This window comes from Manis javanica, chromosome 3 (assembly GCF_040802235.1).
Source record: "Manis javanica isolate MJ-LG chromosome 3, MJ_LKY, whole genome shotgun sequence".
NCBI classification, from domain to species: Eukaryota; Metazoa; Chordata; class Mammalia; order Pholidota; family Manidae; genus Manis; species Manis javanica.
The window spans coordinates 178,915,000-178,927,713 of record NC_133158.1 but is presented as its reverse complement, the minus strand read 5'-3'; the positions used below and the strand labels follow the sequence as shown (position 1 = coordinate 178,927,713).

The 12,714-nt window shown below is 42.8% G+C and overlaps 1 long non-coding RNA gene across 5 annotated transcripts in view; it reads left to right on the top strand.

Moving 5' to 3' along the window:
* The window catches only part of LOC118970945 (uncharacterized), a 46,177-nt gene that overhangs the window by 25,479 nt on the left and 7,984 nt on the right, over positions 1-12,714 (top strand). For 2 of the 5 annotated variants that reach the window (XR_012129568.1, XR_012129566.1), the window contains exons 2-3: positions 474-663; positions 5,931-6,000. This is a non-coding gene — a long non-coding RNA (uncharacterized lncRNA). Of the gene's footprint in view, positions 1-441; positions 664-5,930; positions 6,001-12,714 lie in introns of all 5 variants that reach the window. The other 3 variants (XR_012129569.1, XR_012129567.1, XR_012129565.1) reach the window with 2 other exon arrangements.

The window sequence follows — 12,714 nt, the reverse complement described above, 5'->3', positions numbered from 1 at the left end:
CTAAGTTAGGCTTATTTTGTGGGCAGCCCGAGACGACCCCTACTGGAAGGCAGGTGCTACCACAGTCAAATGATCTCCAAAAATGTGTTCCTCTCCAGGAAAACATAGATTCATATTTAGATTCATATCTAAACTCAGTAATATTCTCACCTTATGGGACGACTTTTCCAACGTGTATAAATTACAAACCACACATCCCTTCCATCCTCCAAAGCACTGGTGAGAGAAGCAAAACTATGGTGGTAAACAAAACTAAATAAAACTTTGCAACAAGCAGGCTTTATGTGGCCTGAAGCCCTTCCAAGAATCCAAATGGACTCTAATGCTGCAATTCTACAATCTACCAGACCTCAGGACTCAGGCTTTACCAACACTGGATGGTATTCCAGTAGTGTGGCTCAAACCCTGAGAACTTCCTTATAATCTGTTGTTCTCTTGTAGTACTTACTTACATCCTGGGTGCTCCTTTGCAGCGGGCCAGACCACCCTCCATTCCATCCGGCACATATGTTCCAGCAGGATACTAGAACTATGACAGGGAATTTCAAGAAAACACAAGTGGAAAGTAGCTCTTGACCATCCCGATGACTGTGGGTTTCCAGACCATCCTCAAGGATCCAAGCGTCGCAAGTCACAATTACCTCAAAACCAAGAGCAAGCACGGTAAATCTGGATATGATTCATAGTGACCACCAAAGCCTTGTGGCATCTTTAACCTGGAAAAGATGGGGTTACTGGATGGCATTCAAGTTGGGCTGAGTGAAGACCACAAAGAAGTTATATAGGACTGTGTGGGGATGCAAGACAAATAATCTTAGGTCTCATTTGTGAAATGGGAGATTGCTGGGCTAATAATACTATAATATTCTTAAGTCTTCACCTTGCTTAACTCCATAGTTTACAGTCTGCATATCAGGGAGGTCCATCTTCCCTGCCCCTGTCCACCATAGCTCTCCTTCAAATGTCTTTTGCAGAGGGTTACACATACCCACACAATAGTTGGTGTACAACAGACTTTGGCATTGTCTGTTGTGTTCTCTGCTGCATGTCCCACCTTTGGGACACAATGTGCTAAGCGCTATAAAGATTTCCCCACCTAAAGACTCTCTAAGATGTGAACTCTCTCTGACATTGCATGTGTGTTGGAATATAGAGAACTCCTTCACCTTGAGGAAAGTTATGTCCTTTATCTAGCTCAAATCCTGGAACTGGGATTTTTGAGCTTGAAGGCCCATTGTGAAACCTGTGGGAACTCTAGAACAAGGCCAAATGCAACCAGGGATGCCACTGGTGCTCCACAAATCAAGGAGGTGTCTCTTGCCTCTGTAAAGAAATAAATAGCTCATTAACTTTAACTGTGACTCAAGGTAGATAAAAAAAGATACTCATAAAAATAAAGAGATATCCAATGTTCTTCACTCTGTAAGAGAAGAATAATCTGTCAGTTTGTTGAGGTGGACCTGGACATTTGTAGACAATTTTAAAGTTATTGATTACAAATTATTCTGATTTCAAGATGAACTCTCATGTATTTGTTATACTACTGAGGGTTTGCTTGTCAGTTTCATTAAGCAAACCTGCTTCCCAACTTTTAACTTTTTGAAAGGCCAAACAAATGAGCCTCTAAAGGAGCAGAGAGACAAAGCCAAGACTATGTGAAATTATTTATAGCATGGAAGGGTATATTTATAGCCTACTAAATAGATAGTTGACAGCACACCTATCAAAGGTAGGATACAAAGAGGAAAGCAGCCCCATTGTTCCCAGAGCTTCATGTCATTTATTCTGAAAGATAAGCTTTGAGTTACAGAAATCCATAATGTTCGACTATATGCACAGGAATTATGACTGTCTTTATATACCTTCACTGTTTTACTGGACATAAGCTGTGACTTTTAAAAATGTACATTATCAGAACCCCCCCTAAGGCCTAAATGTAAAACCCCAAATTATAAAATTTCTAGAAGAAAATATTTGTGACCTTAGAGCAAGCAAAGATTTCTTAGATAAGACACAAAAAACACAATTCATAAAAGAAAAAAGTTAATTGTTTGAACTTCACCAAAATTAAGAACTTCTGCTCTTCCAATGTTAAAGTAGTGAAAACTCACAGATCACAAGTCAGAAATCACAGGCTAGGAGAAAGTAGTTGCAAATCATATAGCTGATAAAGGACTTATATCCAGGACTTACATCTTTATATATCCAAAATTATATACAAAGAGCCCTATTTACTCAATAGTAAGAAAACAAACAGCCCAGTGTTTTAAAAAATGGAGCAAAGGATTTGGAGAGACACTTCACCGAACAATATATTTGTATGGCATGTAAGCACATGAAAATATGTTCAATAAGGAAATGGAAATCAAAACAATGAATTAAAACCTACTTCACACTTACTGAACAGACTAAAATGAAAGACTGACTGCACTGAGTATTTATGAGAATGTGGAGAATCAGAACTCAAAAGGCCCCTGGAGTTGGAACAGGACTTGCTACGGCAAAGTAATATAGTCACTTTCAGAAAGCAGCTGGCCTGCTTGCTTACACGGTTAAGCATACACTTACCATAAAACCTAACCATCCCATTCATAATGTTTACCCAAGTGAAATGAAAACCTATGCTTACCACAAATCTGCACATTAATATTTATAATCACAAAAAAATTGGAAACAAACTGAATATCCCTCAAATGCAGGGGGGATAAACGAGCTGCAGTACAGACATAAACATTGGAGAGAATGTAATTTGATACAATCACTTTGAGAAACTGTTTGGCAGTATTTACCAAAGTCAATACACCCAGCAATTGTATTCCTGGAGATTAACCCAGGAGAAATGCATGTTTGCCAAAGGCTTATACAAGAATGTTCATAGCAGTGCTACTTGTAATAACCTGTAATGAAGAGTGTGACTCCATTTTTGATGTTTGACCACTGATATCATTCAAACCCCATTACTCCCCTTTTCCTTTTTGCCCTGCTTAGACATGCCAGTAGGAAAACCCAGGTGCTCCTCTCATTGGCAAGGGTGGGAAGTTCAAATCATAGACACTCTAGCCTGTGGAAGAAGGAGTTTTCATTCTGGGCTCTTCCATGCCAACTACTATTAAACAGTTACCTTTTAAGATAAAAACTACCCAGGGCTACAGGAGATCCTCTTCAGGTATCTTTCACTCCTTGGTCAAAGGCAGAACTAAGGGCCACAGTTGAAAAAATTTCTTAATCTCAGGGAGGATCCTCAAGTTTTTGTAAATAGAGGCAAGTACAGAGAGAAAAATAAAATTTCCATTGTCCCTTCTGTAGGAGCCATGAGCAGAGCAGGCTGACCCAAGAATACCACTTTGGCACATAGTTTATGTCAGCTGAAAACAATCAAGATGCAGAAAGAAAGACACACACACACACACTCACACACACACACACACACACACACCTGCAACTGCATAAAAAGAATTTAGAGGGAGGGATTCCTCCAGGATGAGAGCTGTCACCACAGACAACAATGTTTTATAATATGAAGTAGGTGTGGTAGACAGAGAGGGATGTGGCTATATCTGTTAAAATTGGTCTCTATCCTATTGTTTCTGTATGGCCCATCAAGTATTTGTTTACCAAACATTTACTCTTTCATATTCCAGTGGATTGCCTTCCTTCCCTACCCTCTCGCCTTAGTTCAGGATGACATACATATGTCACTGTCCCTGACTGTCTAGAATTTAATGTCTATGGATTCCCTGTTGTATGTAATTAAATTTTGGTTTTCTTTTCAGCTGTCAATATGTCTCATGTGAATTTGATTCTTAGACCAGCTAGAAGAACCTTGAAGGGTAGAGGAATATTCTTCCTCCCCAATATTTCCTAATCCAGACCAATTGATTATTGATCTTTTCTCTCCCAGGAGTAACTAACTATTGCCTTCTTGCTTGCTCATATTATATCCCAAGAACTTGCATCAGCTTTCTGCCTGCCTCAGACATGTAGGTTATCAGGCTATCTTTAGTAGTAACTCCAGATCTTGTGAAGAAGTATCTTTTTCACTGTTTTTGAGGATGCCTTTTGGGTCATGAGGTTGTTCAGTACTGCCAAGAAATTTTATTGTTTGTCCTGGCTGAAACCCGAGATGATGTTTGAAAGGATTTAATAACTTCCAAATTGGAAGCTGATATTAAAAGCCTTATAGGAATTTTTAAAGGACTTTCCCACAAGTTAAATGTACCCAAAGGGGAAGAAAAATATTCTAACATAGGTGATGGGTGGGTCTGTCCTTTGATATCATTTAGGTGGCAACCCAATTCTTTCTGGAATTAAAACAGCTGTTCTTGTTTTACAACTATAGTCTTTACAGGATTGGAGGTGTGGCTCCAGTAACAATTCAAAGCCCATGGATTCTTTTACCAATCCCCAACCCTTGTTTATCTCAAAAGGCTTGTTGATACTGTAAAAACTCTGGCTAAAGGAACAAAAGTCCTCTGGGAGGAACTTGCAGGTTTTTTTTTTTTTTTTTTTTTTTTTTTGTGTGTGTGTGTGTGCATGTATGCCTTGGAGATGTAAATGTCTACCTTGAATTTCAAAAGCAGATATGTCATTTAGAACTTGACTTGTCAAGGAAAAACACAAATCTTAAGTGTCTTCTCCACCATTAGAAAGAGCTTTAGTCATGTTAGATGGGTAACCCTATCTTACTCCATTTACCAGAAAAACAAACCTGGATCCAACTTCTTTCATAACTAGTGAATTTTGTATTATACCAAATTCATGGCAATAATTTAAAACTGGAATTTATCTGAATGTGTGTATTTGTGTGTGTGTGTGTGTGTGTGTGTGTGTGTGTGTTTTATATGTGTGGCATTTTCTACCTCCAGATGGTATTGCTAAAGTTAATTTGTAAAAAGCTCTATTTAATTGGTTTAAAAATAAGTGCTTATAAATTGAACATTTCTAAATCTCAGAAATGTAATAGAAATTAACCCAAATGTTTTTCAAGTGCATGTGATCTAGGATAATTTTCAGTAAGTAAAAATGAGCTTAGGTTTGTTGGTTTAATAAAATTAGACATGTCTTTAGCATTACCAGCATTAAGTATCCTTTATATTCTATCCAAGGTGACTAAGAATAAGCTCATCTTAACCACTGTTACAAAATTTGTCAATAATAACTTGGTATAGTAAAGATCTTTACTTAAAAATAGCATCCAAAATCTTTTTGATAACCTGAAACCTTAAAATTTTGCTAAGTTAAATTAAGTGATGGGAGTTCATTGAATATCTAAATCATTTCCAAATAAGATATAATTACTAGGCAAATCTAAATTTACATACTTTTGTCTCCTTATTACAGAGAAACTAAAGATAAATTTGGTCTATTTGTAAACATGTTTTGTACTTAATTGAAAGACTGTACTATGAAGAAGCAAGTTCCTAGAAATTATGAAATGTAGTAATAAATTTGCCATTATAAAGAATACTGGTGCAACAGACAGTTCACAATTGCTTACTACTTAATTTTCACTAGAAATTAAGGTTTCTAAAAATTAAGAATTCTCATAAATGTTATTAAAGCCACTAGAAATAAGGGAAACATCTCTGCAAGAAGAAAAGTAGGATGTGTCATTTTGGTAAAAGAAGGTGTGAAGAATCAAAACACATTTTTCATTGAAGTGAAAAGAGTAATTTTGTCCCACAGGTGGAGGATGGTTTTTTAAAGAGGGACAATTTAGGACAAAATCTCAATGTAGGAAGAAAGCTGTTAGTTTGTTGAAAAGGAATGTTAATGTGTGATCAAGCTGGTGAAAATTAAAATTAATTTATTTAAAAATGATTTAAATGTGAGGGGCGGAGCGAGGATGGCGGCGTGAGTAGAGCATTGGAAATCTCCCAAAAACACATAGAGCTATGAAAATATAACAAAGAAAAATCTTCCTAAAATAGAGACCAGAGGACACAGGACAACATCCAGACCACATCCACACCTGCAAGAACCCAGAGCCTTGCGAAGGGGGTAAGATACAAGCCCCGGCCCGGCGGGACCCGAGCGCCCCTCCCCCCAGCTCTCGGCGGGTGGAAAGAAACCGGAGTGGTTTTTTTTTTTTTTTTTTTGGCGAGTGCTTTTTGGAAGCCTTAAAGGGACAGGGACCCCAGTGCTAGGGAGGCAGGGTGGCGGGACCGGTGAGCGGGTGCCTGGGACCGGCGCCTGAGGACAAAGAATATCGCACGTTTTTTCCTACGGGACCGGTGGGCGGGTGCCTGAGACTGGCGCCTGATCGCGCGTTTTTCCCCCTTTTTTTTTCTCTTTTTGGCGAGTGCTTTTTGGAAGCCTTAAAGGGACAGGGACCCCGGTGCTAGGGAGGCAGAGCAGCAGGACAGGTGAGCGGGTGCCTGGGACCGGCGCCTGAGGACAAAGAATATCCCACGTTTTTCCCTGCGGGACTGGAGGGCAGGTGCCTGAGACCGGCACCTGAGGACGGAGGAAATCGCGCGTTTTTCCCCTTTTTTTTTTTTTTTTTCTCTTTTCGGCCAGTGCTTTTTGGAAGCATTAAAGGGACAGGGAGCCTGGTGCTAGGGAGGCAGAGCAGCAGGACAGGTGAGCGGGTGCCTGGGACCGGCGCCTGAGGACAAAGAATATCCCACGTTTTTCCCTGCGGGACTGGAGGGCAGGTGCCTGAGACCGGCACCTGAGGACGGAGGAAATCGCGCGTTTTTCCCCTTTTTTTTTTTTTTTTTTCTCTTTTCGGCCAGTGCTTTTTGGAAGCATTAAAGGGACAGGGAGCCTGGTGCTAGGGAGGCAGAGCAGCAGGACCAGTGAGTGGGTGCCTGGGACCGGTGCCTGAGGACAAAGAATATCGTGCGTTTTTCCCTGCAGGACTGATGGGCGGGTGCCTGAGACCGGCACCTGAGGACGGAGGAAATCGCGCATTTTTCCTTTTTTTTTCTCTTTTTGGCGAGTGCTTTTTGGAAGCCTTAAAGGGACAGGGACCCCGGTGCTAGGGAGGCAGGGTGGCGGGACTGGTGAGCGGGTGCCTGGGACCAGCGCCTGAGGACAAAGAATATCGCGCGTTTTTCCCTGCGGGACCGGTGGGCAGGTGCTTTTTGGAAGCCTTGAAGGGACAGGGACCCTGGTGCTAGGGAGGCAGGGCAGCAGGACCAGTGAGCGGGTGCCTGGGACCGGTGCCTGAGGACAAAAAAAAATTGCGTGTTTTTTCCTTTTTTTTTTTTTCTGTACCCTCTCTCATTGTTGCTGTTGTTGGTTTGGTTTGGAGAGTGCTTTTTGGAAGTCTTAAAGGGGCAGGACAGGTCACTTAGACCAGAGGCAGGGAATCTGGGGATCTCTGGGCACTCTAACCCCCTGGGCAGCAGGGAGCACAGAGGCCCCTTACGGAGATAAATAGCCTCTAGGCTGCTCCCCCTCCAACGGGGCTCCACCATTTTGGAGGAGCAGCTCCAGCGAGGCCACGCCCACAGCAACAGCGGAGATAAACCCCATACCAACCGGGCAGGAAGCAGAAGCCCTGTCTGCACACAGCTGCCCAGCACAAGCCACTAGAGGTCGCTATTCTCCCAGGAGAGGAAGGCCACAAACCAACAAGAAGGGAAGCTCTTACAGCGGTCACTTGTACCAGCTCTGCAAACTATCTCTATCACCATGAAAACGCAAAACTACAGGCAGACAAAGATCACAGAGACAACACCTGAGAAGGAGACAGACCTAACCAGTCCTCCTGAAAAAAAATTCAAAATAAAAATCATGAACATGCTGACAGAGATGCAGAGAAAAATGCAAGAGCAATGGGATGAAGTCTGCAGGGAGATCACAGATGTCAGGAAGGAGATCACAGAACTGAAACAATCCCTGGAAGGATTTATAAGCAGAATGGATAAGATGCAAGAGGCCACTGAAGGAATAGAAGCCAGAGAACAGGAACGTATAGAAGCTGACATAGAAGTTATAATATTCGTATTATAGGGATACCAGAAGAAGAAAGAGGAAAAGAGATAAAAAGTCTCTTTGAAGAAATAATTGCTGAAAACTTCCCCAAACTGGGGGAGGAAATAATCGAACAGACCATGGAATTACACAGAACTCCCAACAGAAAGGATACAAGGAGGACATCACCAAGACACATAGTAATTAAAATGGCAAGGATCAAGGACAAGGAAAGAGTTTTAAAGGCAGCTAGAGAGAAAAAGGTCACCTATAAAGGAAAACCCATCAGGCTAACATCAGACTTCTCGACAGAAACCCTACAGGCCAGAAGAGAATGACATGATATACTTAATGCAATGAAACAGAAGGGCCTTGAACCAAGGATACTGTATCCAGCACGACTATCATTTAAATATGATGGCGGGATTAAACAATTCCCAGACAAGCAAAAGCTGAGGGAATTTGCTTCCCACAAACCACCTCTACAGGGCATCCTACAGGGACTGCTCTAGATGGGAGCACTCCTAAAAAGAGCACAGAACAAAACACACAACATATGAAGAATGGAGGAGGAGGAATAAGAAGGGAGAGAAGAAAAGAATCTCCAGACAGTGTATATAACAGCTCAATAAGTGAGCTAAGTTAGGCAGTAAGATACTAAAGAAGCTAACCTTGAACCTTTGGTAACCACGAATCTAAAGCCTGCAATGGCAATAAGTACATATCTCTCAATAGTCACCCTAAATGTAAATGGATTTAATGCACCAATCAAAAGACACAGAGTAATAGAATGGATAAAAAAGCAAGACCCATCTATATGCTGCTTACAAGAAACTCACCTTAAACCCAAAGACAAGCATAGACTAAAAGTCAAGGGATGGAAAAACGTATTTCAGGCAAACAACAGTGAGACGAAAGCAGGGGTTGCAGTACTAATATCAGACAAAATAGACTTCAAAACAAAGAAAGTAACGAGAGATAAAGAAGGATACTACATAATGATAAAGGGCTCAGTCCAACAAGAGGATATAACCATTCTAAATATATATGCACCCAATACAGGAGCACCAGCATATGTGAAGCAAATACTAACAGAACTAAAGATGGAAATAGACTGCAATGCATTCATTTTAGGAGACTTCAACACACCACTCACCCCAAAGGATAGATCCACCGGGCAGAAAATAAGTAAGGACACACAGGCACTGAACAACACACTAGAACAGATGGACCTAATAGACATCTATAGAACTCTACATCCAAAAGCAACAGGATATACGTTCTTCTCAAGTGCACATGGAACATTCTCCAGAATAGACCACATACTAGCTCACAAAAAGAGCCTCAGTAGGGAGCCAAGATGGCGGCGTGAGTAGAGCAGTGGAAATCTCCTCCCAAAAACACATAGAGCTATGAAAATATAACAAAGAAAAATCTTCCTAAAATAGAGACCACAGGACACAGGACAACATCCAGACCACATCCACACCTGCAAGAACCCAGCGCCTTGTGAAGGGGGTAAGATACAAGCCCCAGCCCGGCGGGACCCGAGCGCCCCTCCCCCCGGCTCCCGGCGGGTGGAGAGAAACCGGAGCGGTTTTTTTTTTTTTTTTTTTTTTTGGCGAGCGCTTTTTGGAAGCCTTAGAGGGACGGGCCCCCGTTGCTGGGGAGGCAGGGTGGCGGGACCGGTGAGGAGGTGCCTGGGAACGGCGCCGGAGGACAAAGAATATCCCGCGTTTCTCCCTGCGAGACCTGGGGGCGGGTGCCTGAGACCGGTGCCTGAGGACGGAGGAGGTCGCGCGTTTTTCCCCTTTTTTTTTTTTTTTTCTCTTTTTGGCGAGCGCTTTTTGGAAGCCTTGAAGGGACGGGGACCCCAGTGCTAGGGAGGCACGGTGGCGGGACTGGTGAGCGGGTGGCTGGGACCGGCGCCTGAGGACAAAGAATATCCCCCGTTTTTCCCTGCGGGACCGGTGGGCGGGTGCCTGAGACCGGCACTTAAGGACAGAGGAAATCGTGCGTTTTTCCCCTTTTTTTTTTCTCTTTTCTGCGAGTGCTTTTTGGAAGCCTAAAAGGGACAGGGACCCCGGTGCTAGGGAGGCAGGGCGGCGGGACTGGTGAGCGGGTGCCTGGGACCGGCACCTGAGGACAAAGAATATCCCGCATTTTTCCCTGTGGGACCGGTGGGTGGGTGCCTGAGACCAGCACCTGAGGACGGAAGAAATCGCGCGTTTTTCCCCTTTTTTTTCTCTCTTTTTGCCGAGTGCTTTTTGGAAGCCTTGAAGGGACAGGGACCCCGGTGCTAGGGAGGCAGGGCGGCGGGACTGGTGAGCGGGTGCGTGGGACCAGTGCCTGAGGACAAAGAATATTGAGCGTTCCTTCCCTGCGGGACCGGTGGGTGGGTGCTTTTTGGAAGCCTTGAAAGGACAGGGACCCTGGTGCTAGGGAGACAGGGCAGCAGGAACAGTGAGCGGGTGCCTGGGACCGGCACCTGAGGACAAAAAAAAAAAAAAAAAATAATCGCTTGTTTTTTCCTTTTTTTTCCTTTTTTTTTTCACTTTCTTTCTGTTCCCTCTCTCATTGTTGCTGTTGTTGTTTTGGTTTGGAGAGTGCTTTTTGGAAATCTTAAAGGGGCAGGACAGGTCACTTAGACCAGAAGCAGGGAATCTGGGGATCTCTGGACACTCTAACCCCCTGGGCAGCAGGGAGCACAGAGGCCCCTTACGGAGATAAATAGTCTCCTGGCTGCTCCCCCTCCAACGGGGCTCCACCATTTTGGAGGAACAGCCCCAGCCAGGCCAAGCCCACAGCAACAGCGGAGATAAACCCCAAAGCAACTGGGCAGGAAGCAGAAGCCCTGTCTGCGCACAGCTGCCCAGCACAAGCCACTAGAGGTCGCTATTCTCCCAGGAAAAGGCTACAAACCAACAAGAAGGGAAGCTCTTCCAGCGGTCACTTGTACCAGCTCTGCAAACTATCTCTATCACCATGAAAAGGCAAAACTACAGGCAGACAAAGATCACAGAGACAACACCTGAGAAGGAGACAGACCTAACTAGTCCTCCTGAAAAAGAATTCAAAATAAAAATCATGAACATGCTGACAGAGATGCAGAAAAAAATGCAAGAGCAATGGGATGAGATGCAGAGAAAAATGCAAGAGCAGTGGGATGAAGTCCGGAAGGAGATCACAGATGTCAGGAAAGAGATCACAGAAGTGAAACAATCCCTGGAAGGATTTATAAGCAGAATGGATAAGATGCAAGAGGCCATGGAAGGAATAGAAGCCAGAGAACAGGAACGTATAGAAGCTGACATAGAGAGAGATAAAAGGATCTCCAGGAATGAAACAACACTAAGAGAAATATGTGACCAATACAAAAGGAAAAACATTCGTATTATAGGGATACCAGAAGAGGAAGAAAGAGGAAAAGGGATAGAAAGTGTCTTTGAAGAAATAATTGCTGAAAACTTCCCCAAACTGGGGGAGGAAATAATCGAACAGACCATGGAATTATACAGAACCCCCAACAGAAAGGATCCAAGGAGGACAACACCAAGACACATAATAATTAAAATGGCAAGGATCAAGGACAAGGAAAGAGTTTTAAAGGCAGCTAGAGAGAAAAAGGTCACCTATAAAGGAAAACCAATCAGGCTAACATCAGACTTCTCAACAGAAACCCTACAGGCCAGAAGAGAATGGCATGATATACTTAATGCAATGAAACAGAAGGGCCTTGAACCAAGGATACTGTATCCAGCACGACTATCATTTAAATATGATGGTGGGATCAAACAATTCCCAGACAAGCAAAAGCTGAGGGAATTTGCTTCCCACAAACCACCTCTACAGGGCATCCTACAGGGACTGCTCTAGATGGGAGCACCCCTAAAAAGAGCACAGAACAAAACACACAACATATGAAGAATGGAGGAGGAGGAATAAGAAGGGAGAGAAGAAAAGACTCTCCAGACAGTGTATATAACAGCTCAATAAGCGAGCTAAGTTAGGCAGTAAGATACTAAAGAAGCTAACCTTGAACCTTTGGTAACCACGAATCTAAAGCCTGCAATGGCAATAAGTACATATCTTTCAATAGTCACCCTAAATGTAAATGGACTTAATGCACCAATCAAAAGACATAGAGTAATAGAATGGATAAAAAAGCAAGACCCATCTATATGCTGCTTACAAGAAACTCACCTTAAACCCAAAGATAAGCATAGACTAAAAGTCAAGGGATGGAAAAACATATTTCAGGCAAACAACAGTGAGAAGAAAGCAGGGGTTGCAGTACTAATATCAGACAAAATAGACTTCAAAACAAAGAAAGTAACAAGAGATAAAGAAGGCCACTACATAATGATAAAGGGCTTAGTCCAACAAGAGGATATAACCATTCTAAATATATATACACCCAATACAGGAGCACCAGCATATGTGAAGCAAATACTAACAGAACTAAAGAGGGAAATAGACTGCAATGCATTCATTGTAGGAGACTTCAACACACCACTCACCCCAAAGGATAGATCCACCGGGCAGAAAATAAGTAAAGACACACAGGCACTGAACAACACACTAGAACAGATGGACCTAATAGACATCTATAGAACTTTACATCCAAAAGCAACAGGATATACATTCTTCTCAAGTGCACATGGAACATTCTCCAGAATAGACCACATACTAGCTCACAAAAAGAGCCTCAGTAAATTCCACAATATTGAAATTCTACCAACCAATTTTTCAGACCACAAAGGTATGAAAGTAGAAATAAATTCTACAAAG